The 26,175-nt window shown below is 42.3% G+C and overlaps 1 protein-coding gene and 1 long non-coding RNA gene across 2 annotated transcripts in view; one reads left to right on the forward strand and one right to left on the reverse strand.

Moving 5' to 3' along the window:
• LOC138741391 (exostosin-1-like) overlaps positions 1 to 26,175 on the forward strand; it is a 245,052-nt gene that overhangs the window by 37,980 nt on the left and 180,897 nt on the right. The window lies entirely within an intron of this gene.
• The window catches only part of LOC138741392 (uncharacterized), a 48,878-nt gene continuing 48,323 nt past the window's right edge, over positions 25,621 to 26,175 (reverse strand). Inside the window, exon 4 of the long non-coding RNA XR_011343480.1 lies at positions 25,621 to 25,788. This is a non-coding gene — a long non-coding RNA (uncharacterized lncRNA). The remainder of the gene's footprint in view (positions 25,789 to 26,175) is intronic.

Raw genomic sequence — 26,175 nt, forward strand, 5'->3', positions numbered from 1 at the left:
TGCCCTTGCTGACCTTTCTACCAAAAATCACCTGAGGAATAAACTGGCCACTCAGACCAATGTTTAAGTTCAAGTTTGTCTTCCAATTGCATCAGTAGAACCAAAATAAACGGCGTTCTCCAGTCCATGGTGCAGAACAATGCAAAACATAAACACACATAACGCGCATGCAAACAAATGAAATGTACACATGTACATATATTTAAATAAATATTCTTAATAAATAGTAGAATCACGGAGAGTTGTTTTCACAGTTATTCAGCAGTATCACTGCCTGTGGGAAGATGTTAGACAAAACTAATTTCACCTAGTTCAAGTAATACCTTGATACAATGTTTGAATGACTTGGAAAGGACTTCAACAAGGATTTTCTCGGAGAAAAATGGATTTTCAGATGTGTAAGGGTATTGGGGGGAAAAAATACCAGAGTAGCATCTATATTTCCGGACAACAATTTTTTCACAGTGTCAATTATATAATTAATACTGTCCTGATCTATGATTTAATCTTCTTTCTTCCTTTCCATTTGATGGTGTGTTTTATATTTCAATTGAAGGATTTGAAACCAATGAGACCAGCCACTTAGAGAAAAAAGGCACATTCACTGACACCCATACATTTGTAGGAGTTCAAACATATCTACAGAGAATGTAGGCACACATAGGTACGCAGATAAACTCGCACGGAAGCACTCTTACAAGGACAACACGTTTCTCTCTTGTCACTGCCTTTAATAATGAACAAACGTTTTTCTCTTTGAATGAAAATACTTGTTATTCGTCTCGAGCCCTTTTTACATTGACATTTCAAGCTGGGTTATATTTGCCTTTAATATGCCTCGCCTACCTGTGTAAACGCGATGGAGGAGGTTGGGGGGGGGGTTCATTTCAGGCTTGTCTTTTATCTGCCATGCAAGGTAGTATTTGAGGTAAAGCGAAGCGAGCCGTGTTGCCACGTCCAAATGGTGAAGGAATGTGACGTCGTGATGACGTCTTGTGTGTATGATGTAAATGTGGGAATTTTAAATTTAAACTAAGTCACCAACGGACAGGTCTTATTTTGATCTCAACATATCTGGCAATTGGGGAGATAATGAGGGTCGGGAGCTCCTTACCCTCCGAGCCCAAGAGGAAATTAAATGGCAGTTTTCAGAAATGGTGAATGATGCCCCAATATTCAAAAGGATGGCTGCATGACTTAGGGTCCGTGGCCTTTCTCGGGGCAAGGTGCAGGTAATAACCAAGTTGAGACCCTGCAGAGAAAATTTCAACAGGTCGTGGGCCATAATGATAGGAGTGGCAGAGGACGTCTGGACTGGCCCTTTGCTATTCCATCAGGGGACAAGCCTCTCTGCAAACCCGGTTGCTCTGCTGAGCATCATAGAGGATTCAGCTTCCCGCGAGACCATTCCTGCTGCATCTCTCCTCCAGTTGCATTGCTGATGCAGGAGGCGTTAGCAGCTTGGAGATGAACGCCACCATTAGAAATGATCAATCTGTACCTCATGATCAGCCAGGTAAAAAAAAAATATTTTTTATTTGTGATTACCATCTTTTTCATGTGTTTCTGTGAGAGTGTTTCCCCATAAGGACCCATCTCGTTAATGTCGCTTGTGTTGTTTTGTTCTCCAGAGTTCCAGCCGCATCCGAAAAACAGAAATTAACTGAAGTGCAGGTGGATACAATGGAAATGAAGGATCTGCGACTGCCAATGGACCATGTTGATAGCGAGAGGGATTGCCATCATTTAGAAAGGCAGAGAGACCAAAGAAAGATGTGCTGGAAGCGAGGACGGTGGCACAGGAGGCCAATAGGAAGGAGTGGGCAGATCAGATGAATGGGTTTGACACCTTGCATCAAGACATTCAGTGTGAGATCAAGAATCAGGCCTCACTTCTGCGGCACCTGATTACATGCATGCATGCTCCTGTACCACAGTGCCCTGCTCCCTCTCCACTGTGCCCAACTCCCGGAGGCCAGCACTGCACTCCTGCACCCTGGAGGCAGTATTATTCCTCATTACTACCTGCCAATAACAGGCTCATCAGGACGGATGAAGCATATGAGTCATCGAATCCACCTTTTTCCTCCTTCCTTCCTTCACCTGCTGGAGTGTTTAACAGTTGTCTACACTGTATTGTGCCTTACTACTTTTGAACATGGTAAAAGGCGTCATCTTAATTTGCATGTTGTAAAAAGTAATTTGCAGTTGTGTTTGCCGCCATTATTATTTATTTATTTTCTCTGCACTACAAATTTCTGACATAGCCATAAAATTTTACAAAAAGATATCATTTGTTGGCTTAATCAGTTTTCAGATTTAGTTTACAGAATGGACATAATCTGTTTCTTCTTCTTTGGCTTGGCTTCGCGGACGAAGATTTATGGAGGGGGTAAAAAGTCCACGTCAGCTGCAGGCTCGTTTGTGGCTGACCAGTCCGATGCGGGACAGGCAGACACGATTGCAGCGGTTGCAAGGGAAAATTGGTTGGTTGGGGTTGGGTGTTGGGTTTTTCCTCCTTTGCCTTTTGTCAGTGAGGTGGGCTCTGCGGTCTTCTTCAAAGGAGGCTGCTGCCCGCCAAACTGTGAGGCGCCAAGATGCACGGTTTGAGGCGTTATCAGCCCACTGGCGGTGGTCAATGTGGCAGGCACCAAGAGATTTCTTTAGGCAGTCCTTGTACCTTTTCTTTGGTGCACCTCTGTCACGGTGGCCAGTGGAGAGCTCGCCATATAATACGATCTTGGGAAGGCGATGGTCCTCCATTCTGGAGACGTGACCCATCCAGCGCAGCTGGATCTTCAGCAGCGTGGACTCGATGCTGTCGACCTCTGCCATCTCGAGTACCTCGACGTTAGGGGTGTGAGCGCTCCAATGGATGTTGAGGATGGAGCGGAGACAACGCTGGTGGAAGCGTTCTAGGAGCCGTAGGTGGTGCCGGTAGAGGACCCATGATTCGGAGCCGAAATAATCTGTTTACATAGGTAGTTTACAGCATGGGTATTATTAATTTACAGAATGGACGTAATAGCTTCACAGAGAGCCTGGCGACTGTTTTGCTTATGCCCCCTGATAAGCAACTTGATCAGGTTGTGGGAGATTGTGTAGCTCAAGTGGTCCACTCTGGCAGGAAGTGCTCCTTGTTGACATATATTGTGTAGATCACAACAGGCAACAATGACGTCTGATACAAAAATGCTAAAAACATCAAGTTGCTTGGCCAGGCACCTCCAGCGACCTTTGAGACATCCAAAAGCATTTTCTACCACCATCTTTGCCGCACTCAAAGCATCGCTGATGTTGATTGAGTGCATGGTGGTTTGTGAACCCCTTCATCAACCACTTTCTGAGCGGGTAAGCTGGGTCTCTGATTAGATGCATGGGGATTTCCACACCGTTAACAGTCTTGGGATTCTGTGGGAAGAGCAATATACATTTAAAAATAACTTATACAACATCTGAAATCACAAACAATCAGTTCACTATTGTTTTCTTGTGGTCGTTTTGCAATAAAAGGATCGAACCTGACCCTGTCATAAGTTGTCATGTTTCATTTGAATTGGGGTCAGTCAGCTATTCCCTCAGTTTAACATATAACATGTTTTCATTGTCATTTTATCCTATATGGTTACATGTGACAAAAAGCATGATTGATTGCTTGATCCACACATACATCACTTTACCATGGGTACATAAACTTACTTCACGTGGGAAGAGGTAACCACCCTGATCTTCGGCCTTTCTGTAGATGGGTGAGTGGGCTAAAACTCGAGCATCGTGCGTGCCAGGCCAACCCATATTTATCTGTGAAGCTGAAAAAGCAAAAGACTGAGTGTATACATCAACATATGATGCACATTCATTAATAAAGACAAATAATGGTAACTGAGGTCATGATCCTTGCCAGTAGTTGTGGTAAACAACTTGAAGAACAATCGAGCACCACCCTTTCTGATTGTAGTAGGTTTGTGCATCTTCATGGGGGGGGGGGGCGGCGATGATGGGAATATGTGGCCATCAATGGCACCAGCACACATTGGATACCTCCCCCCACCCCCATTCTGCAAATCCGTTCATTGTCTCTTGGAGTCATGCACCACTTGGCATTTGACTAAATGTTTAGAAAGGGCCCTCCTTAATGCTCCAGTAACCTGGTGTACCAACAGGTGCACAGTGGCGACACCAACACCAAAATTACAACTGATGGATTGATAATCATAGGGGATAACATACCATGACAAAGCAATGGCGAGTCTAAGCCGAGGCTCCAGAGTCTGTCACCAGTTTGTTCTCTTGCACCTCAGGTGGAGCTCAATGAGTTCCAAGGCAAAGGTATTCTGAGACATACAAAAATGACTCCGCCACTCATCTTCATCAAGTTTGTTGAGGATATTAGACCAGAGCATGGGCCCCTGTGGACTCTCTCTCACCTCCACATTCTTCTATCAGATACCAGCATGAATTGACTCAGAAGAACCAAATGTCTCTGTCCAAAGCGTCTAAGGTCCGTGCTCCTTTCTGCCTCAGAGTTCTCCTCGAACGTTTTTCTGACTGCATGAATATGTCGTTCACACGAATGCGACATAGCATGGTTCATAAAGTTGATTACGAAGCGCAAAAGATTTGCTTGCATTAGAAGGGTGCAAAATGTGTACAAAGCTAGCAAAAGCGCCTGCTGTTCAACCGCCATTATTGTGTACAGAGCAATGTCACTGCCCAGCGGATATGTTTTGTATCACTCGAGATGCCAACACTGTTATGCTGCATGTCCGCCCTCTTTTGCTCCAGGAAGCCCGCTTGTTGTGTAAAAGGAACAACCCAGTATTCTTCTGTTCTGTGCAAGCAAGCAAGCTGGCTTCCAGAGACTGGTCCCCTATATGGCAATAGCATGGGTTTTTAATGTAAAAAGGGCTCAAGGTTCTCCAACCTACTCTCCCTCTATACTGTCCATTCCATCATAAGAGGGATGCAGTTGGCTGGGAGAATAATGATTGACACCAACAACAGAAAAACCAGTCACTTGGCCCTAATCTGTCTTCCCAGCCACTGAGCAGAATTGAGGAAATCAAATAACTTTGCCAGGAATTAGCAGTGGAATTTGACGATGACATCTGGAGTAGAAAGAAATTAATTTTCACATTCTATTGTAGTGAGAGACTGGAATGGAATTCCCTTTGTCCCTCTGGAACAGCCACCTTCTGCACCCTGCTTTGGGAAAGTTATCATTGTGAGAGAGAGATTCTTTGAGAATCGTCATTGCCCTGTGTTGTAAATCCCCTGTGTCTGGAATTTTGTTTTTGTCTGCCATAAATCCTCCAGCCTTGCCTCCTTCTTCATGTATAACCTGTCTTTGTTCTCCCCAACCACTAAAAGATGATCCTCTTCAACCTACCTGCTTCCTGACCAGTGGTCACTCTTAACTCTCCAGCTTCAATGAAAATGTGCATTCTTGCGTCTCTGGTTTCAGAAAGCCTCCACATTTATCCATCCCCGACTTCTAGAACTCCATCCTAGCGTCTCTCACCTCAGTCACCTTGGTTCGTCTTGCCTTTGCTTGTCCTTTCAATTTCTCCCCACCTGTGCAACTTTACTAATTCCAAACCAACTCCTGTCTTCTAGTTCTCTTGTGCAATCCTCAGTTAGTGTTCTGTTAAACCATTTCTCGTTTCTTTATTTTCCTCCCTGAGCACTTAAATTTCTAACTTGCCGGAGGATTGTGTTTTGCCTCTTTTCAAGGGCTACATTTTTTTATACAATGATGCTATATTTTGAGTTTGTTTGAAAAGATGACTGGAGATCCACTTAACAAACACACAAAGAAAGAATTTGCTTTCCCTTGGTAGGTTTCTAAATCTTTCGAGAGTATCCTGAAGTTACTGTCAGCCTGTGTTTGAAGTCCTGTTGTACTGTTTTGTGAAATCATCTCGTTTGCATGGAATGTAAATGAGACGTGGAGACAAAATTTTACGTTTTAAAAATTTAGATTAAATTTTAAATTTAGACATACAGCACATTAACAGATTATTTCGGCCTGCGAGTCTGCACCACCCAATTTACAATCAATTAACCTACATTTCAAATGGTGGGAGGAAACTGAGTGGTTAGCACAACCCGCAAGGGAAGAGTGTTGCCTAGAATCATAGTGAGACCTTACTACTCAAAATATTGCACAAGCTCTTCTGTTGTCCAAACTGAGATATTATTGCTTCACAAATGTTTTCATCAGATCCTCTCACTAGACTGAACACCTTTTCTCCTGTACTGTCTAGATCAGCCAACTTTGTCTTTGGCAATGGTCCCCTCAGGACCCTGCTCCAAGTTTATGGGCCCCATTCCCTGTTAAAGAGTCAAGTTTAATTAGTTTCTTCTGTACTTCTCTCCCACTGACAACATTTAAAAAAAACTGATTTCTGACCATGTTCTCCCACCCCCCCCACCCCACCCAAATGGGCAGCCCACGCTGAGAATGGATGCTCTAGATCATGGTGAGGCATAAATTCACCATGTTATGACTGGAGGGACAGATGAAAATGTTATTCTCCAAGATCTCCTCATAAAGGAGATGAAGTACGTCTCCTCGGTTTCATGGACTGTGTGGCCTGCTGGGTTGGTTGTGTGTTGAGACTTACCCCTGGTTTGTGCATGGGAGAATTTGGTGGGAGTTCATGGGAATGTGTGGAGAACAAAATGGGATTGGAGTAGAATTAGTGCACAGGCATCCTTGATAGTGGGCACAGACTGATGGATCAAAGAGTCTGTTTCTGTGCTCACAATGAGAAGGAGTGTACTTGGCAGGGCCGGTTTTAAGCCTATTTGACCAATTTCATCAAATTGGGCCCCGCGCACGTGTTTGAATCCAGGCCTTGAGCAGAGAACACTGTGATGGACTTTGTTTAAACTGGTAAAAAAATAATAACACTATAGGCCTTATAAACTGAGGGATTTGTCAGTGAACTCGTGAAGTTATTGTATTCATTTGACCCAGTAAGATAGATGTATTCCGGAGCTGATGAAGCATCTCTTATTATTATCAAGATTAAAACAGGCTATAGGCTAATCAATAAGAGAACTTGTACTTTAATATGAGATTGAGATAGCGTCATGCTAGCCTAGGGCCTAACCTATAGCCTAGGCTTAAGCAATTCTTTGGCTTGGCTTCGCGGACGAAGATTTATGGAGGGGGTAAATGTCCACCTCAGCTGCAGGCTCGTTTGTGGCTGACAAGTCCGATGCGGGACAGGCAGACACGGTTGCAGCGGTTGCAGGGGAAAATTGGTTGGTTGGGTGTTGGGTTTTTCCTCCTTTGCCTTTTGTCAGTGAGGTGGGCTCTGCGGTCTTCTTCAAAGGAGGTTGCTGCCGATGCGCTCTAGTATTTGCCAAAGCCCTTTCCTGCTCACGGTGTCGAAGGCTTTGGTGAGGTCAACAAAGGTGATGTAGAGTCCTTTGTTTTGTTCTCTGCACTTGGAGCTGTTCCTCTGTTTGCGCGAAAGCCGCATTGTGATTCTGGGAGAATATTCTCGGCGACACTAGGTATTATTCTATTTAGGAGAATCCTAGCGAAGATTTTGCCTGCAATGGAGAGCAGCGTGATTCCCCTGTAGTTTGAACAGTCTGATTTCTCGCCTTTGTTTTTGTACAGGGTGATGATGGTGGCATCACGAAGGTCCTGAGGTAGTTTTCCTTGGTCCCAACAAAGCTTGAAAAACTCATGCAGTTTGACATGCAGAGTTTTGCCGCCAGCCTTCCAGACCTCTGGGGGGGATTCCATCCATACCTGCTGCTTTGCCACTTTTCAGTTGTTTGATTGCCTTATATGTCTCATGCTGGGTGTGGACCTCATCCAGCTCTAGCCTTAGGGGCTGTTGAGGGAGCTGGAGCAGGGCGGAATCTTGGACTGAGCGGTTGGCACTGAAAAGAGATTGGAAGTGTTCTGACCATCGGTTGAGGATGGAGATCTTGTCGCTGAGGAGGACTTTGCCGTCTGAGCTGCGCAGCGGGCTTTGGACTTGGGGTGAGGGGCCGTACACAGCCTTTAGAGCCTTGTAGAAACCCCTGAAGTCGCGAATGTACGCGCTGAGCTGGGTTCGTTTGGCGAGGCTAGTCCACAACTCATTTTGGATCTCCCAGAGTTTGCGCTGAAGATGGCTAGATGGCTGCATGCGCGACGGAAGGCTTGTTTCTTCTCTGGACAGGACGGCTTTGTAAGGTGAGCCTGGTGGGGAGCTCGCTTCTTTGCCAGCAGCTCCTGGATTTCTTGGCTGTTTTCGTCGAACCAGTCCTTGTTTTTCCTGGAGGAGAAGCCCAGTACCTCTTCAGTGGATTGCAGTATGGTAGTCTTCAGCTGATCCCAGAGGGTTTCAGGGGACGGGTCTGTGAGGTGAATTGCATCGTCGAGCTGGTCTTTGCCCTCAGACAGCTCCAAGAAAAGTGCTTAAGCAATTAGCCTGAACGTAAATAGCTTAGGCCTAAACGTAGAATTTCTGACCATGTTAGCAATAGTAGATGGAATTGGTTAGGATATTTGGGTCTTGTAAAAACGAATAACCCCGAAGTTAGGTTAGTTTAAGTTGATCTTTACTAGGCTAGGTCGCTGTGGGGGTTATAAGCCTACATCTTTTCGAGCTGGTTTACAAGGTTTTTCAGCTATAGGGGCATGTACTGTACATCTCGGGGTTATTCATCTTTACAAGATCCAGATATTTTTAGCAAGGCTGCCTCTGTCATTGTTTCATAATTTTGCAGTGGTTTGATTTAGTATCAAAATAGTACTAGGCTACTGTTTTTTTTAGTTTGGCTTCGCGGACGAAGATTTATGGAGGGGTATGTCCACCTCTGCTGCAGGCTCGTTGGTGACTGACAAGTCCGATGCGGGACAGGCAGGCACCGTTGCAGCGGTTGCAAGGGAAAATTGGTGGGTTGGGTGTTGGGTTTTTCCTCCTTTGTCTTTTGTCAGTGAGGTGGGCTCTGCGGTCTTCTTCAAAGGAGGTTGCTGCCCGCTGAACTGTGAGGCGCCAAGATGCACGGTTGGAGGCGATATCAGCCCACTGGCGGTGGTCAATGTGGCAGGCACCAAGAGATTTCTTTAAGCAGTTCTTGTACCTCTTCTTTGGTGCACCTCTGTCACGGTGGCCAGTGGAGAGCTCGCCATATAACACGATCTTGCGAAGGCGATGGTCCTCCATTCTGGAGACGTGACCCACCCAGCGCAGTTGGGTCTTCAGCAGCGTGGATTCGATGCTTGCGGACTCTGCCAGCTCTAGTACTTCGATGTTGGTGATGAAGTCACTCCAATGAATGTTGAGGATGGAGCGGAGACAGCGCTGATGGAAGCGTTCTAGGAGCCGTAGGTGATGCCGGTAGAGGACCCATGATTCGGAGCCACACAGGAGCGTGGGTATGACAACGGCTCTGTACACGCTGATCTTTGTGTGTTTCTTCAGGAGGTTTTTTTTCCAGACTCTTTTGTGTAGTCTTCCAAAGGCGCTATTTGCCATGGCGAGTTTTTTGTCTATCTCGTTGTTGATCTTTGCATCAGATGAAATGGTGCAGCCGAGGTAGGTAAACTGGTTGACCGTTTTGAGTTTTGTGTGCCCGATGGAGATGTGGGGGGGCTGGTAGTCATGGTGGGAGCTGGCAGATGGAGGACCTCAGTTTTCTTCAGGCTGACTTCCAGGCCAAACATTTTGGCAGTTTCCGCAAAACAGGACGTCATGCGCTGGAGAGCTGGCTCTGAATGGGCAACTAAAGCTGCATCGTCTGCAAAGAGTAGTTCACGGACAACTACTGTTACTACCTATGCTATTGTATTGCCAGGGCTTAATATAGCCTCTTTCATGTTTTTTGTGATTTGGAACAGGTGCATTTTAGCTTGACCATGCTGAAATTGTTTTCTTCAGGGGCGAATTTTATCCATTACATGCATCAGTTTTCCCGTCGATTTTCTAGTGACAAACTGGCGCTAGACACTTGACTAGAAAATCAGCTAAAAAATGGCAAAATTAAAGTGCGTTTTCCCCACCCCCCTTCCTATTCTGGAATGTAACCTTAACTAATCTAACCTAACTATTACTAAAAAAAGGCAATTCATACCTTATTCGAAGTTGTCGTCATTCAACAAATCCAGAATCGGTCGCTTGTTTTGCTGTTCGGTGGCGTTCACAAGTTGAGAGTTGGGTGCGTTGTTCCAAGGTCAGCAGCTGACGTTGGAACAACGTAAAGCTAAAGAGCAAAATGACATGGGGTTGACGTTGGTTTCTTATGTCGTACCAACGTCGATGTCTACATTGTTCCACTGTTGGAACAACATAGACATGTTATCAGGGATGTGGAATCCAATTTTATAACAAATTGCTAATGTTTTTTTGTGTAATTTTAAATCTAAACATTTTAAAATATACTTCTTTTACCTTTTTTACCTTAAGAATATAGCCCAGAGAATTAGCAGCTTAAAATTGGTATGTCATTTTACATGGCAAGCACAAGCAGAGATAGAGACAAAGAGCGTAAATATTTAAGCGGCCACCAGAAACGAGCACTGGCCAAGACTAAGGTAGCTGAAAATGAAAAACATAGAGGTGCTATCACAAAATTCCTTGTCACTTCATCTTTGAAGTGCCCATGTATTGAGGATGAAGAAAACAAAAACAATTCAGAAAATGACAATACAGCCTTGAGTCCAATTACAGTTGATGAATACAATGATGAAATTGATAAGTTAGAAAAGGATGACACAGCTGTGAATCAAATTGAAAATGATCTCAATACACCCGAAGACAGTGCCAAAGCGGAAAGTCCACTTATAGCCGAAAAAGACCAAGCCCAAACATCATGCAATGATGGATATGATGACCCAGGAAACTGGCCAGCATACATAAATCAAAATGTAAGAGATCATTTAACAATGAAAGGTCCTCCTATTCCAGTGAACAACTTTCCACGAAATGAAAAGGGATTGTGTTTTTCAAAGTTTCACTGTAAGAGGAAACTTCCCAATGGGGAGTGTGTTGAAAGACCTTGGATTATATACTCTATCTGCTGATAGAATTTATTGCTTTTACTGTAAACTTTTTAGTAAGAACACAACCAGTGCATTATCAACAAGTGGATTCAACAACTGGTCTAATCTTCATACAAGGTTGCATGAGCATGACAATTCTAAAAACCATTTGGAAGCCACATGGAGTTTCTGGGAGTTACACCAAAGACTTGTAGTGGACAGACAATTGACAAAGAACTTGAAATAATTGTCAATGAACATGCAAAGCACTGGCAGCAAGTATTCAAAAGGCTAGTCACAAAAGTTCAGTTTCTTGCTGAGAGAAATGTAGCATTTAGAGGAACAGAGGAAAAAGTTAGTAATGAGTGTACACAATGGAAACTTTTTAGGTCTTGTTGAGCTGTTAGGGAAGTTTGACCCTGTTCTTGAAGAATATTTGCGAAAAGTCAAAACCCAAGAAATTCATAATCACTATTTAGGAAAAGATGCTCAGAAAGAACTACTAGACATTATGGCTACAGCAGTTTTGAATGAGATACTGAAACGCGTAAAAGCAGCTAAGTACTACGCCATAATTTTCGACTGCACACCTGATGTGAGTCACCAAGAGCAAATGTCTCGAACGATCAGGTATGTGTCTGATGGTAACTTGGTTCCTTTCGGTGTTTATGAACATTTCATAAAATTTATGCAGGTTGAAAGTAGCACAGGAGAAGATTTATATAAAACATTATTAAACACATTGAAGGAATTAAATTTAGAGGTGAAAGATATTCGAGGCCAAGGCTATGACAACGGTAGCAACATGAAAGGTCACACATCTGGAGTGCAAGCATGACTGTTGAAGGATAATTCAAGAGCTTTCTTTGTACCCTGTGCATGTCACAATTATAGCCTTTTACTTGGAGATGTAGCCAAGTGTTGTCCAGATGCTATAACGTTTTTTGGGATCTTGCAAAGTATCTACATATTGTTCTCAGCATCAACTAAGAGGTGGGCAACACGAGGTGGGAGTGTCGGATTGATAGTGTTAAAGCTGTTCATTATCAGGTTGGAGAAGTATATGATGCACTTGTGGAAATATCAGAGATAACAGATGAGCCCAAGGTTAAAACAGAAGCTGAATCTCTAGCAAACCAGCTAAAAGACTACAAATTTTTAGTTTCTTTGATATTTTGGCATGGAATACTTTTTAAAATTAACTATGTAAGCAAAGAACTACAAAGTGAAACAAAGGGACATTGATGAAGGGATGGAGTCATTTGAAAAACTATTATCAAGTCTAAGAATTTATAGAGAGGGCGGTTTTAATGATGTCCTAATAGGCGCAAATGAATTGGCTGAAGCTGTTGAATTACCATTGGAGTTTAGACAATTTCAAGAAAAAAAACTACGTAGAAGGAAGTGAATGTTTTCATGTGAGGTAAAAGATGAAGCTTTAGATGATCCAAAAGAAGCATACAGAAGTTCAGTGCTCCAGCTTAGTGCTAGACAAAGCTATTCAATCTTTAGAGTCTAGATTTAAGCAGCTTAAAAGCCATGTAAAATTATTTGGATTTTTAAATAACTTTCAGAGCTTACAAAAGGCAGAAATAAGGAAACACACAGCAGACCTTGAAGCAGCTTTAACTGACACCATACTAAAACAGAGCACTGATGGAGGAGTAGTTACTGAAACAACTAAAGACGTGGATGGTTATCTGTTGACCAAAGAACTTGAAGCTCTGAAAACTTTTCTTCCCTTCATTGTGTTTGAATACCTGGTAGCAAACAATCGATTCGCAGCATTTCCTAATGTTTTCATTTGAGGATGCCCGTAACAGTCGCATCGGGCGAAAGAAGTTTTTCAAAACTAAAACTAATTAAAACGGTCAACAATTTCACGAGAGACTAAACAATTTGGCGATGCTATCTATAGAAAATGACATTACTAAAACTATTGACTTTGAAATTATTTTGAAAGAATTTGCAAATAAAAAAGCCAGAAAAGTCTGTTTCTAAAAGACCTGCATAAACAGCATGTCTGTAATTGTCTTAACTTGTATCAAAAAATTAAAACTTTCATATTGCCTTTCAATATTTAGTATATCAAGCATTTAATGCTTTTTGGCTAAGACTGGCATATTACACGAAATATAAAACATCAATTTTGACTTTTGTAGAGTAGATGCCCCGCTATCAATTTTCTAATTGGGCCCCACAATTCCTAACATCGGCCCTGACACTCAGCAACTTGTTCTTTGTTTACTGTTTGGAGATAACCAATCCGTCCCACTTCCTTCATCATTTTCCCTATAACCCAAAAATTATTTCCTTTCAAAGTTGTTCCCTTTCAAAGTTTTATCCAATCTTCATTTGAAAGTAAGAAGCAGGATGTGCTTCAGGTAGTGAATGCAATTCATATCATTTTTATAGAATAACATTTCTCCATGATTCCTTCTGGTGTTCTGGCCAATTATCTTTAATCCATTCCTTCCATCACTGGGAACGGTTTATCTTCTCATTTTTTTTAATTAAACCCTTCAAGATTATAATATTAGTTTTGTTATATAATTTTTGCAATTAATTTCATGAATATTTTGACTTTATCATTGTCAATACGAAATGATATTGGTTCCATATTTAGATGCCAGTTATCACTTTGTTCCACCCCTTGGCCAGTCTGCAGCCTGGCAATTAGTTCTGCTAACCAAAGAGAGAGAGAGAGAGACAGACACACACACACACACACACACACACACACACACACACACACACACACACACACACACACACACACACACACTAGACCATTTATTGTTTGCTTTCACAGACGTCAATATGTGAAAACCAACTGGCTGCCTTCATCAGAAGGCTTAGGCAGTTCTGAGAAGATTTGAAATGAAGCCCTCACACATCAACCAGCATATTGATACAGTAACTTCATTAACCGATCATCTCCCAAAATATTTTGCAGATACCTTCTTAAGCAGACTTCCACATTGAACACAATTCATGCCCAAACTTTGGTAAATAAATTAAGTTTTGAGGAAAGCCTTAAAGATGAAGAAAGATGCTGTGGTTTAGGGCAGTGAAGATGCTCTAATATCCAAGGTTGGGATATAATTGTGATCTTGTGTTGGGAGCCAGTGATTGGGTTTAACATTTGGAGAATGCAAAGGTAATGGATGGGGTTAAGCCACAAGGGGGAATTTTAAAGTGAGGATAAGAATTTTAAAATGGAGGCATTACTGGCTGGGGTGCTGATGGAGATCACCAAACTCAATGAGCTCGTGAGAAATGGAATAAAACTGGGTCATTGGCTACACCTGAGATTGTTGGCGGCAACTATGATTAGACCCAGGATTTGGTGCATAAATGAAATCAAATTGTGCTCAGTGGGTCTGCCTGGGGCAGAAATCTCTCACAAGCATCGAATGCAGAAGTCTCTCCCAAAGACATAGAATACAGGCATCAATTAAACACCGGCAACAAACAAACTGAGGATATGCCCGCAGCTTATTTTGAGATCTAATTATATTACAGTTGTATGGCCAAATGAATATATTAAGCCAAAGTGAACCATCTTCTGGTCCTTAGTCTACTCTTTGTATTGTACTTGTATCCTGTATTGACCATTTTTATTTGGGCTTGGGTGACATTTTTCCCCTTGTTAGTCATTTCTCATAAAACAGTTGCCAAACTCATTGAAGCTGGAGATATTCAGTAGATTGGGAAGCATTCCTTGAAGACAATAGATGGTAAACCTTTCAGGCTGTAGCCCTTCATCAGGAAGGGCAGGAAATGGGCAGATGCCTGACTAAGATGGGTTGGGTGGGAGAGGGAGGAGCATGGGCTGGCAGGTTCTAGGTCAGTACAGGTGGGGGGGGGGGGGGGAAAGCCAGCAGGTGACAGGAGGGAGCGGGAAGAAGAACGAAGGGAAGGGGTGAGTGTGAGAGGAAGGATGATGATGGGGCTGTGGAGAAGGCAGGGGGAGAGGAACAAGAAGGAGAAATGGGGCCAGATAGATTGGGAAAGCAAAGAGGAAGGGTTCTGAAAATAAGAGTTGAGGTTATTGGAAATCGGAGATCAATGTCATCTAGTTGGAGACTGCCAGAACAGAATATGAGGTGCAATTCTTCCAATTTGTGTGTGACCTCACATTGGCAGTACAGTAGGTTGTAGATTGACATGTCACTGTGGGAATGGGAAGTGGAATTAATGTAGTGGGCCACTGCGAGATCCTGGGTGTTGTGGTGCTCAACATACCAATTTCCCCCAATCTGTGGAACTCACTGAATAATCCATCATGGCATTTTGATCCTGGAGAGTTCATTCCCTTCATTAGAGCAGTGATTGCTACTCACCCATCCACAGGTTCCCTTGTATAATAAAAGCCCCTGGTATCCGGAATTCAATCAACCGGCAGCCTCAAGCAATTGGCAAAAAAAAATTGAGGTAATTAAATAAAAGATAAGATAAATAAAAATACATAAATTTAAAATTGTAAAAGTAAATGCTCTCTGAAGTGAGACATAAACATTTGGTGAAGTTGGGAGCAAATATTCAGCCAGTGGAGTGCCTTGGTCATGCTTTGCTTGTAGCAGCTGTTTGAATAAAATTGTGTGAAGAAACAATGGTGTTGCCCAGGATGAAGAGCTGCCATTGAGGTGACTCTCTTATGGTCCTTTTACACAGTCCTTAAAAGATGGGAATTAGCTGCCTTTAAACCACTTCACTTACCTGTGTGAATAAACAAAACAAACGTTGGTTGGGGGGGTAATTTTCATCCTGGTAATTACCCATCAAGATGGGTAGTATCTGAGCTGATGAATTTTGCATCGCCTACCTTTGCACTGGGATGCTAGGTTCCTATGTAAAAGGTTGCACTGACCCAGCTTTTCTTGGTTCAGTGTGAACGTCCCAAGCTGACCTTAAACATGGGTTGTTCACACACCAATTAAATGGGATCATTGTGTAAAAGGGATTTGTAAAAAAGTGTCTCCTTATTCCTGCTTATAAGAATCACCCTGGTCAGAGGCTTTATCTGTAAACTTGGGGGAGGGGAGCTAATTATCTATAATGTTATTGTTCATCTTTTAGGCGACTGTTAAATGTTTTCAAAGATTGTGACTAAAAATAAAGTAAAATGCTTTGTTTATATATTCATGAAAGTGAAGTTTGTTCAGTATGAGTACAGAATAGTATTTTTGTCTTTTAAACTTTATTCTTAATGTAGGTGTATTAAGCATTGCAAGAACAAGTCTCAAGTAACCAGAAAATACACTTATCTGGCAACTACCAATCCCTATAGGTGTTGCATACAGGGGTTTTATTTGTAATTACATTTAGTTGCCCATCCCTAATTGCCATTAAAGGTTGTGTAATTGTATTTGGCAGTCGTCAGCCATCTAGGTTTCAAGGCCAAGAATTCCCTCCTTTAAATGTCTGCTCATTTCTTTTAACCTCTCCAATGAACTTCAATTTTGGACGCGATCAAATCAAGGCCCTGTTTGCTCCAATGATCATCTGGCATGACTTGTTAAAAGCATGGCTACTTCTGTTATCCTGACTTTTTTTTATCTGGAAATGGACATATTTTTAAAATCAACGTCTGATTATTATTTGAGAGACTTTGTGTACGTAAAAAGAAGTCTCCCAAGTTATGAAAATTATTTCACTTTAGAAATTCCTCACCTAGTACTTTTGAGAGACCCCGAAGTAGTGCGATTTGCTGTTTAAATCCAACTTCTCTCTGGTTTTCCTTTGAGCTGAAGATTTCTGTTAATCCATTTTATTCACTGCTCACTCATTACCTCTACTGTTTATTGTTCTGAGGAAATCCCAGCTCACTTTTAATACATCCTTGTTAACTTGCTGATCGTTGAGTGTGGATATTCTTTATTGTCTCATCCTCATCTTGCCATGATTTCATTTGCCTTGTTCTTATTTTGTAATCTTTATGATTTTTTTTAAAGTATTTTTGTCAGATCTGTAGGGCCAAAACAAAGAACCTCTTAATTTAACTTGTTATCTGTGACATTCTGAGATTTGAAGCAGTTTCTCTATTAATGGGAGATGTTAATCCTATGTAATTTGCAATCCCAATGTTTAAAAAATATCCAGTTGTTGGTTCAGTGTTAGTTCATCCTTTCTCTTCAATCAGCTCAGTCTTCTCCCTAATCTGTATGAACCTCTGCTGGAGTCCTGATTTTTTTTGTCCTGTCATAACTTTCCTTTCTGTTGGTTTTTTCAAAATCAGAATTTATGGTCGAGAACATGTCACAAAATCTGTTGTTTTGTGGCAGCATTACAGGAGTAAAATTGCTACAAATTGCATTTTTTTTCTTTTTCAATGTTTTTATTGAAATTGAACTTCCACATTGAAAAATAGAGTACATAATATTACATTATTAAAAGTCAAAAAATGATACATTACTCTTAGATCATACCAGTTCATCCAAGGTTCCCCATATTCTCAATTAAACAAATTATAGTACAGTAATATTTTATTATAAAAAGATCTAAACCCACTACCAAAAACAAAGCTGTTTGGCAAGGAGAGGAAAAAGGAATTCCTAATCAAAGTGATAAATGGCCTTATTAGTCAACACTTCTGCATTCATATCAAATCAGAGATTCTGAAAATAATTCATAAAAGAGCCCCAGTGCTTTAAAATTTAAATTCAGATTGGAAATTGAGCATCTAATCTTCTCTAAATTTAAACATGACTTGACTTTACAAAGCTGTTGGGCATGAGTAGGCGGAGTAATGTCCCTCCATCTGAGCAACACCACCCGCCTGGCCATAAGAGAAGTAAAGGCTAAATAGATGGAAACCAGATGCCGTTAGAGTTATGCCATTTTCTTCAGCAATACCAAACAAGGCAGTTAAAGGATTCAGCTTAAAATTAACTTTAAAAAAGTATGGAAAAAGTTTGAAATACTTTATTCCAGTATTTCTCAAGGCTCTGGGCAATCTCCATTGTTGCAAAATTATATTTTTAAAAATAAATAAATTCGTCCAAAAAGAATAGGAAAAAGTAGGTTGTGTTTGTGGTTCATTGATCATTCAGAAATCTGATGGTTGAGGGGGAGAAGCTGTTTTTGTGCTGTTGAGTCTTATATCCTTCTGGATGGTAGCAGTGAGAGGAGAGCATGGCCTATGTGGCGAGGGTCCTTGATGATGGAGGCTTCTTTCCTGAGATGCCACCTCTTGTAAATGTCCTTAATGGAGTGAAGACGAATGGCCATGATGGCGCTGGCAGAGTTCACAATTCTGTAATCTTTTCCTGACCCGTGCATTGACTCCTCCATATCAGACAGTGATGCAACAAGTCAGAATGCTCTCTTCAGTGTACCTGAAGAAATTCGAGTTTTTGGTGAAATTCTAAACTTCCTCAAACTCCTCACAAGGTATGGTCACTGTTCAGCCTTCTTCATAATGGGATCGATGTGGAGGTTCCAGGAAAGACCCTGAGAGATGTTGATACCCATCAATTTGAAGTTCTTAATCCTTTCTACTGCTGACCCCTCGATGAGGACTGGTTCGTGTTCTCCTAATTTTCCCATTCTGAAGTAAGCAAAAAGTTCTTTAGTTTTGCTAACTCTGAGTGCAAAGTTATTGTTGTGACACTTCTCAACCAGCTGATCTATCTCCCTCCTGTCCGTTTCCTCATTGACTTCTGTGATTCTGTGGTCTGGTGTCTTCAGCAAATATGTAGACGGCATTTGAATTGTACCTAGTGTAAGGTAAAACATCATGAGATGGGAATGTGTAGGGAGTTACCCTGTACAGGGCAGTAACAAGAAGGGGAGGTGTCCTTGTACTCCTGTTAGGTAAAACATCATGAGATGGGAATGTACGGGGCAGTAACAAGATGTGAATGCATCCTTGTACTTACAAGATAAGAGAGACATTGATGGATTGAGAGGCAGGAAGCTAGCAGGGAAAGGATAGCAACAGTTTTAGTCATTGGACAAGTAATGATATGATGATGTTCTAAGCATGTATCCAAGGGTATAAAAAATCACCATTTTGCTGATAACGGCAGAATGCATTCTCCGACTAACTTTGTTAGTCGCAAGTGTTACAATCCGGTAATAAAGAACAAAGAACCCTGATTTCGACTCAGCCTGGTGTTTGTCTCACTCATTCATGAACAAAGCAGACCTAACACTAGCCACTGTCATGGGTGTAGAATGTGTGGTACAGGCATCCTTCAGGTGCACCTGGGTTGATTGTCAGTCAGGAGGACATGTTGTTTCTGATTCATACTGACTGTGGTCTTCTGATGAGGAAGTCAAGGATCCACTTCCAGAAAAAGATGCAGAGGCCCAGGCTTTGAAGCTTGCTGATCAGTACTGAGGATATGACAGTGTTGAAAGCCAAGCGGTAGTCGATGAAGAATAGCTTGATGTGTTGCTGTTGTTCAGGTGATCCGGGGCTGAGTGGAGAGCCAGTGAGATTGCATCTGCTGAGGAGACATTATAGTGGTAGGCGAATTGCAGTGGGTCCAGGTCTTTGGTATGAGTTAATTCTGGCTGTGACCAATCTTTCGTTTCTATTCATCTTCTTTCACCACTACTTCGACTACTTTTAACTTCTACTTTTAATGCTCATTGATATCATCACCAGTCCGAAGATAGTTCCACCCCCCCCTCCCCCCTCCATATTTAACCTGGTGGCTCATTAATGGACTCACAAGCACCTTTCCCCTTGTTTGCAGGCAGAAACAGATATTTGCTTTTCAAACTTTTTCCCTTTTCTCTTTTAATTTTATGCTGACCTCATTCAATATGCCTCAATATTAGAGGCACTGGCAAAAATTAATCAAAGCATGTGGGATGATGGGAGTGGAAAATGTGACAAAAGAGAACAGGAGCCAGGCTCAGAACTGCTAAGAAGTATGTTTGGTCCAACGCAAATGCCTCCAAATTAATGAGATGATTATTGTGACCATGTGTTCTAGTTTTTAAACTTGATTCCATTGACTTTAATATTACTGATTAGGGAAGAATTTCCAATGTGAAGGATTGCATGAAATGGGCTGTTTGGCCAGGTCGACCAGAGTTGTGACATTGGAATGGGTAGGGAGTTCTCCCTTTTTTCCCCAAAGATTTATTGTTCATTCACACCCAAAATGTTGTTGAAGAGGGTACAGAGTGCAGGAATATTTGGTATAGCTCCTCTGGCATACCACATCCAGTTTGGTTATGGTTGACCCACCCTGGTCCCTTAACAAACATCTCTTCAATTTGAAGTTTTGAGTTGATCCTCAGCCTCCATAGAGAATTCCCAATTCCCTTCATGAATATATACTTTCTAATCTTACTGTGTAGTTGAGCTCTGACTGTAAAGTTTACATTTTAACATTTTCAATTTGGGCATACAGCATGGTAACAGACCCTTTCAGCCCACGAGCTTGTGCCGCACCAATTACACCCAATTAACTTACAACCCCCAGTACATTTTGAAGGGTAGTTCTCCTACCAGAACACCCAGAAGAAAACCCACGCAGGCATGAGGAGAACGTACAAACTTTTTGCAGAGAGCACCAGATTTGTTGCTGTAATAGTGTGGTGCTGAACGTTATGCTATCTGTGCTGCTTCTCCCTGAGGAGGAAATGGTTTCTTTCTATCTGGTCCATCAAGTGTATTTGTGGAATCTTGCTGTGCAAGTAATTACCTCATTGTCACACTTCACCATAATTCATTGTGTGTGAAGGACTTGGAGGTGTTTCAAGGAAACATCATATAATCAACAGGTTATTTTATAATTTAAAATCTTTAACTCTGCAGAGTTTACACGATTGGTTAGTGTTTTCCAGTAAGGAACTGTATAAGTAGTAAGACTGCTTGAGAGGAAACACTCCTTTGTGCTTGAGAGAAGCATAGCTTGGAGTTTTGATGTGCCAGCAGTCCCAGCGTGAGTCCAGCAATGGATACATTTAAAGAATAAATAGGAAAGCCCTTGGGTCAATGAGATATTTACATACTCTGGTTGTGCGGTGACCCTGTCTGAAATATCTATCAGCGCTGAGACTCTGTTCTCGCTGCAGAGCCCATGTACATGCTGAATGTTACAACAAGAGGATACTGCCGAGACTGCTACACTGGCTGATAGAAATGCAGCCTGAAGCTATGTTTTAATGGTGCAGGTGAGTGGCACGAGATGATGTGAAGTGTCCCTCGTTCTCACCTACCTCTGTATCTGGTACAAAGTAAGGCGGTGCATTTAATGCAGTGGTTAGCGCAACGTTGTAACGGCTCCAGTGATCGAGACTGGGATTCGAATCCCACGCTGTTCGCAAGGAGTTTGTACTTTCTCCCCGTGTCTGTGTGGATTTCCTCCGGGTGCTCTGGTTTCCTCAATTAGGTGTAATTGGGCGGCACGGGCTTGTGGGCCGGACGGCTCTGTTACAATGCCGTATGCCTAAATTTAAATTTGTCTTTTGGCTTCACCCCATCCCTTGTACCACTGTGGACCCATCTGAGATTTCTGCAAATGCTTTAGCCTGGTCTCCTGTGCACCCTTTAGTTTCCTCTCTCCCATCAATGGTAGCCATGTTTCAGCTCTCTAAACATCTGGAATTCCTTCTTCACCTTTCATTTAATCTTCTTCCCTAAACCTCTTTCACTTTAATGTTTCACAATTTGGATGTGTATCACATTTTGGTTACATTACACCGATGAGGGACTTTGGGATCTTTTACTACAATGAACACCCCACACAATCACTTGTCTCTGTTGTCTCGATATAATGTGCCATTAAAATTGGAAAGAGCCATACGTGGAGCACAGCCACTTTATTTCACATTGCAATAGAACCCAATGCTTTCTTCACTGCATAGTAATTCATCATCCCATGAAGTAATTCATGAAGGAATGAATTTCACAGATTTCAATCTTCCACTGTGAGATTCTCCACACAAGGGAAGTCCTGCAAGTTCCTGTGCTGGAGTGAAAGGTTTGGAGGGGGAGGGGAGGGGAGGGGGGTGGGGGTTTGAGTAGAGAAGTGGATTGGAGCCTTGCAGCAGTTCATGCAGGTGGCTTGAATTTCTTTCTACAAATCTGCCTGATGAGCAACATTGATTTATAGTTGAAACAGGCAATATTGTCCCCTTGCTAAAATTCCTCAGCCACCTTTTCACCATATCCTTTAACACAAATCCATCTGGGCACTCTCCATCTGCATGGCATTAACATCGACTTCTCCAGTTTCTAATAACCTGCTCACCTTTCCCTCTCCCTTCCCTTCCTCCTGTCTTCTTTCCCTCAGCTCTCCATGCCCTACCCTCTCTATTCACCTGGCCATCCCTCCTTCCCCACTTGCTCCTGTGCCCTCCCTCCCTTCTCCACCTACTACCTCATGCCTTTGCAACCGTGTTCCTCCCACCACTCCATCCCCACCCCCTCAACTTGCCTTTTTATTTGGCATCTGCCTTCACTTTTCCATACCTTGATGAAGGGCTCAAGCCCGAAATGTCAGTTATATATCTTTATCTTTGCTATATAAGGGACACCGTTTGACTTGCTGAGATTCTCCAGCATTGTGCTTTTACTTCAACCACAGTCTACAGACTTTCATGTTTTACTTCCAATACAAATATGTTGCTCTCTCTTGGTTTTGTTAGCATCCCGATAGCCGCAGTCTTAAAAATGTGTGCCATTCTCATCTCTCGGATAGAAAGTTGTACATGTATGAGGTATATCGCAAAATTGTGACTGGCATGACCAATTGATGTTTGAAGTGTCACAGAAGAGAGAGGGAGGTATAACAAGGTGAGACCCCACCTGCTCTCAAGCAGATGTAAACTTTCCACAGCACTTTCAAAAGAAGAGTGAGGTTAAACGAGGATGTCTCCAGATGTTGGGGTCGAGTGCAATGTACAAAAGTTATGGAGAAACTGGTCATGCAGCATACATAGGAAGTAAAAGATGACCAATGTTTTGGGCCTGGACTTTCACTCCCTATCTCTCTGTCTCCTTTCCCTCCAGCTCCCCACCTCCTGCACTTGCCTCTCCTATCAAAGAGCCACCCTTTCCCCTATCACTTCTCAGCGAGTTTCTCTTCTACCCGCTCACTTGTATTCACCGATGACCTGTGCTCTTCTTCTTGACCCTTCTGTTTATTACCTGATGAAGGGGTCCAGGCCCAAAATGTTGGTTACCCTCTACTTCCTCTGGGTGCAGCATTATCTGCTGAGTAGCTCCAGCATGTTTGTGTATTGCACTTTCAAAGAAGAATTTTGTTCTGGCAACATTGCTGTGCACAAATTAACTGCCGTGTTTCCTACACCATTGCAGCATTAATCTTATTACTGTATTAACCTTAATACCTGGAAAACACTTGGAACTTGCTTTTATACCCAGCCCCGAAGGGTTATTGGAGGTTTGCAATGTGCTGCAGAAATGCCTTTCCACCTTCCTACTTTCTTATTGAGCCATTTCATCCTCAGTCTTTCCCTTTTGACCCATAGTTGTTTGGACATCAGATTTTAGTTGTCCTGTCCGCTGTTTTATCTGTAGAACATTCACACTCCTGTGTGTGAATTTAGGGGGAAGAAAAGTAGATGGTGAGTTTGGGTTTCTAGCCTTTCAACAGGCAGATGAACTGTGAGATACTCTGATACATTTTACAAATTGAAATAGCTGACGATGCCAATCACAGCACCTGATTGTTGTTTTTTGGTTTGTTTTGTACATCAATGATTGAGAATGTTTCTTTGACTCTATGAATTTCTACCTCTTGATATCTCTGCAACAGATGTTTTATGACAGAAGATGTGTGTTGTTTTCTGGATGAGTTGAGTTGAAGATTTCTTTGACTGCTGAATGTTTCATAAGGAAATTCTGTGAGTGGAATAAGGCTGAGAGAGAATGTGATCTCCTTACTTTGCTCATAAAGTCGAGTTTATTGTCATCTGTATAAGTATAACCTGATGAAACAGTGTTCTTCGGTCCTTGGTGCAAAACACGCAGGCGTTACACACATACAGACAAGCAATACACATGCATGACAAGTATTTCATTGATACAAATAAATAAATATTGTTTCATGAATATGAGTCTCGGATGGTTAGTGTGAGCAGTTCCTTTGGTTGTTCAGCAATCTCACTGCCCGTGGGAAGAAGGAGCAGATGAAAGTACACTGTAGAAGCTCATTCGGCTGAATTCCAGGCAGTTTGCCTTCGCTATCTCGGCGGAAGCCTGGTCCACGTGAATAGCGTTTGGGCAAGAAAAGATCAGATCTGTTTTATTGTAGCAGAATGTTGCCCTGAATCGACCATTCACTCCTCCCATCAATCGCCTTGCTTTAAGTACCCTGCAATGTGGCCTCGTGGGGTTTTGTTCGAATTGGCACAAGTGCAGCATTCACAGGGAAGGGATTACAGTGAGAAATGCTCCGTTGTTTGAGATCTGGTGAAAATGATACCTCCTGAATACAGTTTCAGTTTTGATGCATTCAAGCCTTGACTGCTTTATTTGAAAGGAATACCTGGAGAAATTGGGTTTCAGGGAGGCTATTCGCCATAAACGGGAGAGTATCTTGGAATGAAAGTCAAGCCATTCCAGAGGTTAGTTTGGGAACAGTTCCTCAAGTAGAGGGTGTTAGGATTGTGAGATCGGTATTCACAAAAAGCAGTTAAATATTAACTATTAATATCAAATGCAAGTGACTGGCAAGCAAATAAAATGATGTGGAATCACTGCAGGTGGATGAGATTGAGAGACAGGTCAGTCATGTCGTTAAACAGCAAGCAGGCACAATGTATAGAGTGGCCTGCTTCTACTGTGTATATTCCCTCAGCGCCATTTACCATAATCTTTTAGTCTTTGAGTACTGCAGGGAGGCATTTAATTGCAACTAATATCATTTACAAAATCTGATTCGGTGACCTCTGGTGTGTTATTTCATTCTCATTAACTTCTGCCTCTTTAGTTGGAGCATTTTCCATGCTCTCTGTGGGTCTATTACAGGCATGGGTTTGAGACCCACCTGTTTCTGGAACGAAATGCATTTAAAAAAATTTAACGGGCCTTCTCCACAATCTACTTTGCTGACAGCTCAAAATAAATTTGCATTTCGATGGATGGGACAGATGCAAGTTCTGTTGCCACTTTAACTGGGCAGAGCTGTTTAAAATGAGGCTCTGTTGCACGCTGAACCTGCTCAGTGTTAACAGAGCCCCGGATGACACGAAGCAAAGCCAGCCTGCTGAGTCTCATTAACACTGAGAGACTGCTTTCTGCGTCCCTCCTACCCCCCCCCCCCCCCCACCCCTGACAGAAGTCACGTCAAACCGGATGGCTCCTCATTAGCTCTCCCTAGACAGAGCTACAAATTAATTTCCTCAGCTGCTTCCAGTGCCTGGGTAATGATGCCACAGACACACTTAAAGCAAGAAATTAGCATGTTTGGTTTAATCAGCAGTTGGATTATGTCGAGAATCTCCGTGCTATCTTTTAGAAAATGGCATTCAGCCAGAGAGTCAAAATATAAGGCAGAAGAGAAATCGGAGATGTCTAAAAATCCCTGTAATTATTGAGCTTGATGAGAAACCTCATTTTATTTTTAATTAGTGCTTCAAGGGAAGGGAAGAAAAAAAATCATTATCCTAATGCACAGAACATTTTCCTTTTAATTAATGTTTTTCCCTATCATGCCCATGCAAATCTGACTTGAGCACAGTTTCGGGGGGGGGGGGGGGGTGGTGGGGGAGAGTCTGTCTTCCTTCTTGCAACTCCATCATTGCGAGCAGTCCTGACCCACAGTACCAGTGTGGACAAATCACGAGCATTGACCTGGAGACTTTAGAAATTGAAAATTAATATTTCGGAAAATGCAGCAAGAATAAAATGCAAGATCGTTATGTGGACATATAGCAAAATAATTACTTAATTCATTTTTAAGTCTTTATATTGTATCAAAATGCAAGGTATGGAGAGTTAGACAAAGTCTGCAGAAGCTGGGTTGAGTGCAATGCACACAAGTGCTGGAGAAATTCAGCTGGTCAACAGTGAGTTTGCTGAGTTTCTCCAGCATTGACAAATACAGAGAAAATGGTCTGTTTGTTTGCCAGTGAAGACCTGCCATTTGGCCTTTCCAATCAGTTCTGGCCTGGCAAGCATTTTGGAGGATTGTGCAGTTAACCAGTGCTTGGTAGTGGAAAGGAAGGATGGTGACCGTGGCAGCGAG

Source organism: Narcine bancroftii, chromosome 8 (genome assembly GCF_036971445.1).
Source record: "Narcine bancroftii isolate sNarBan1 chromosome 8, sNarBan1.hap1, whole genome shotgun sequence".
In the NCBI taxonomy this organism is placed as follows: Eukaryota; Metazoa; Chordata; class Chondrichthyes; order Torpediniformes; family Narcinidae; genus Narcine; species Narcine bancroftii.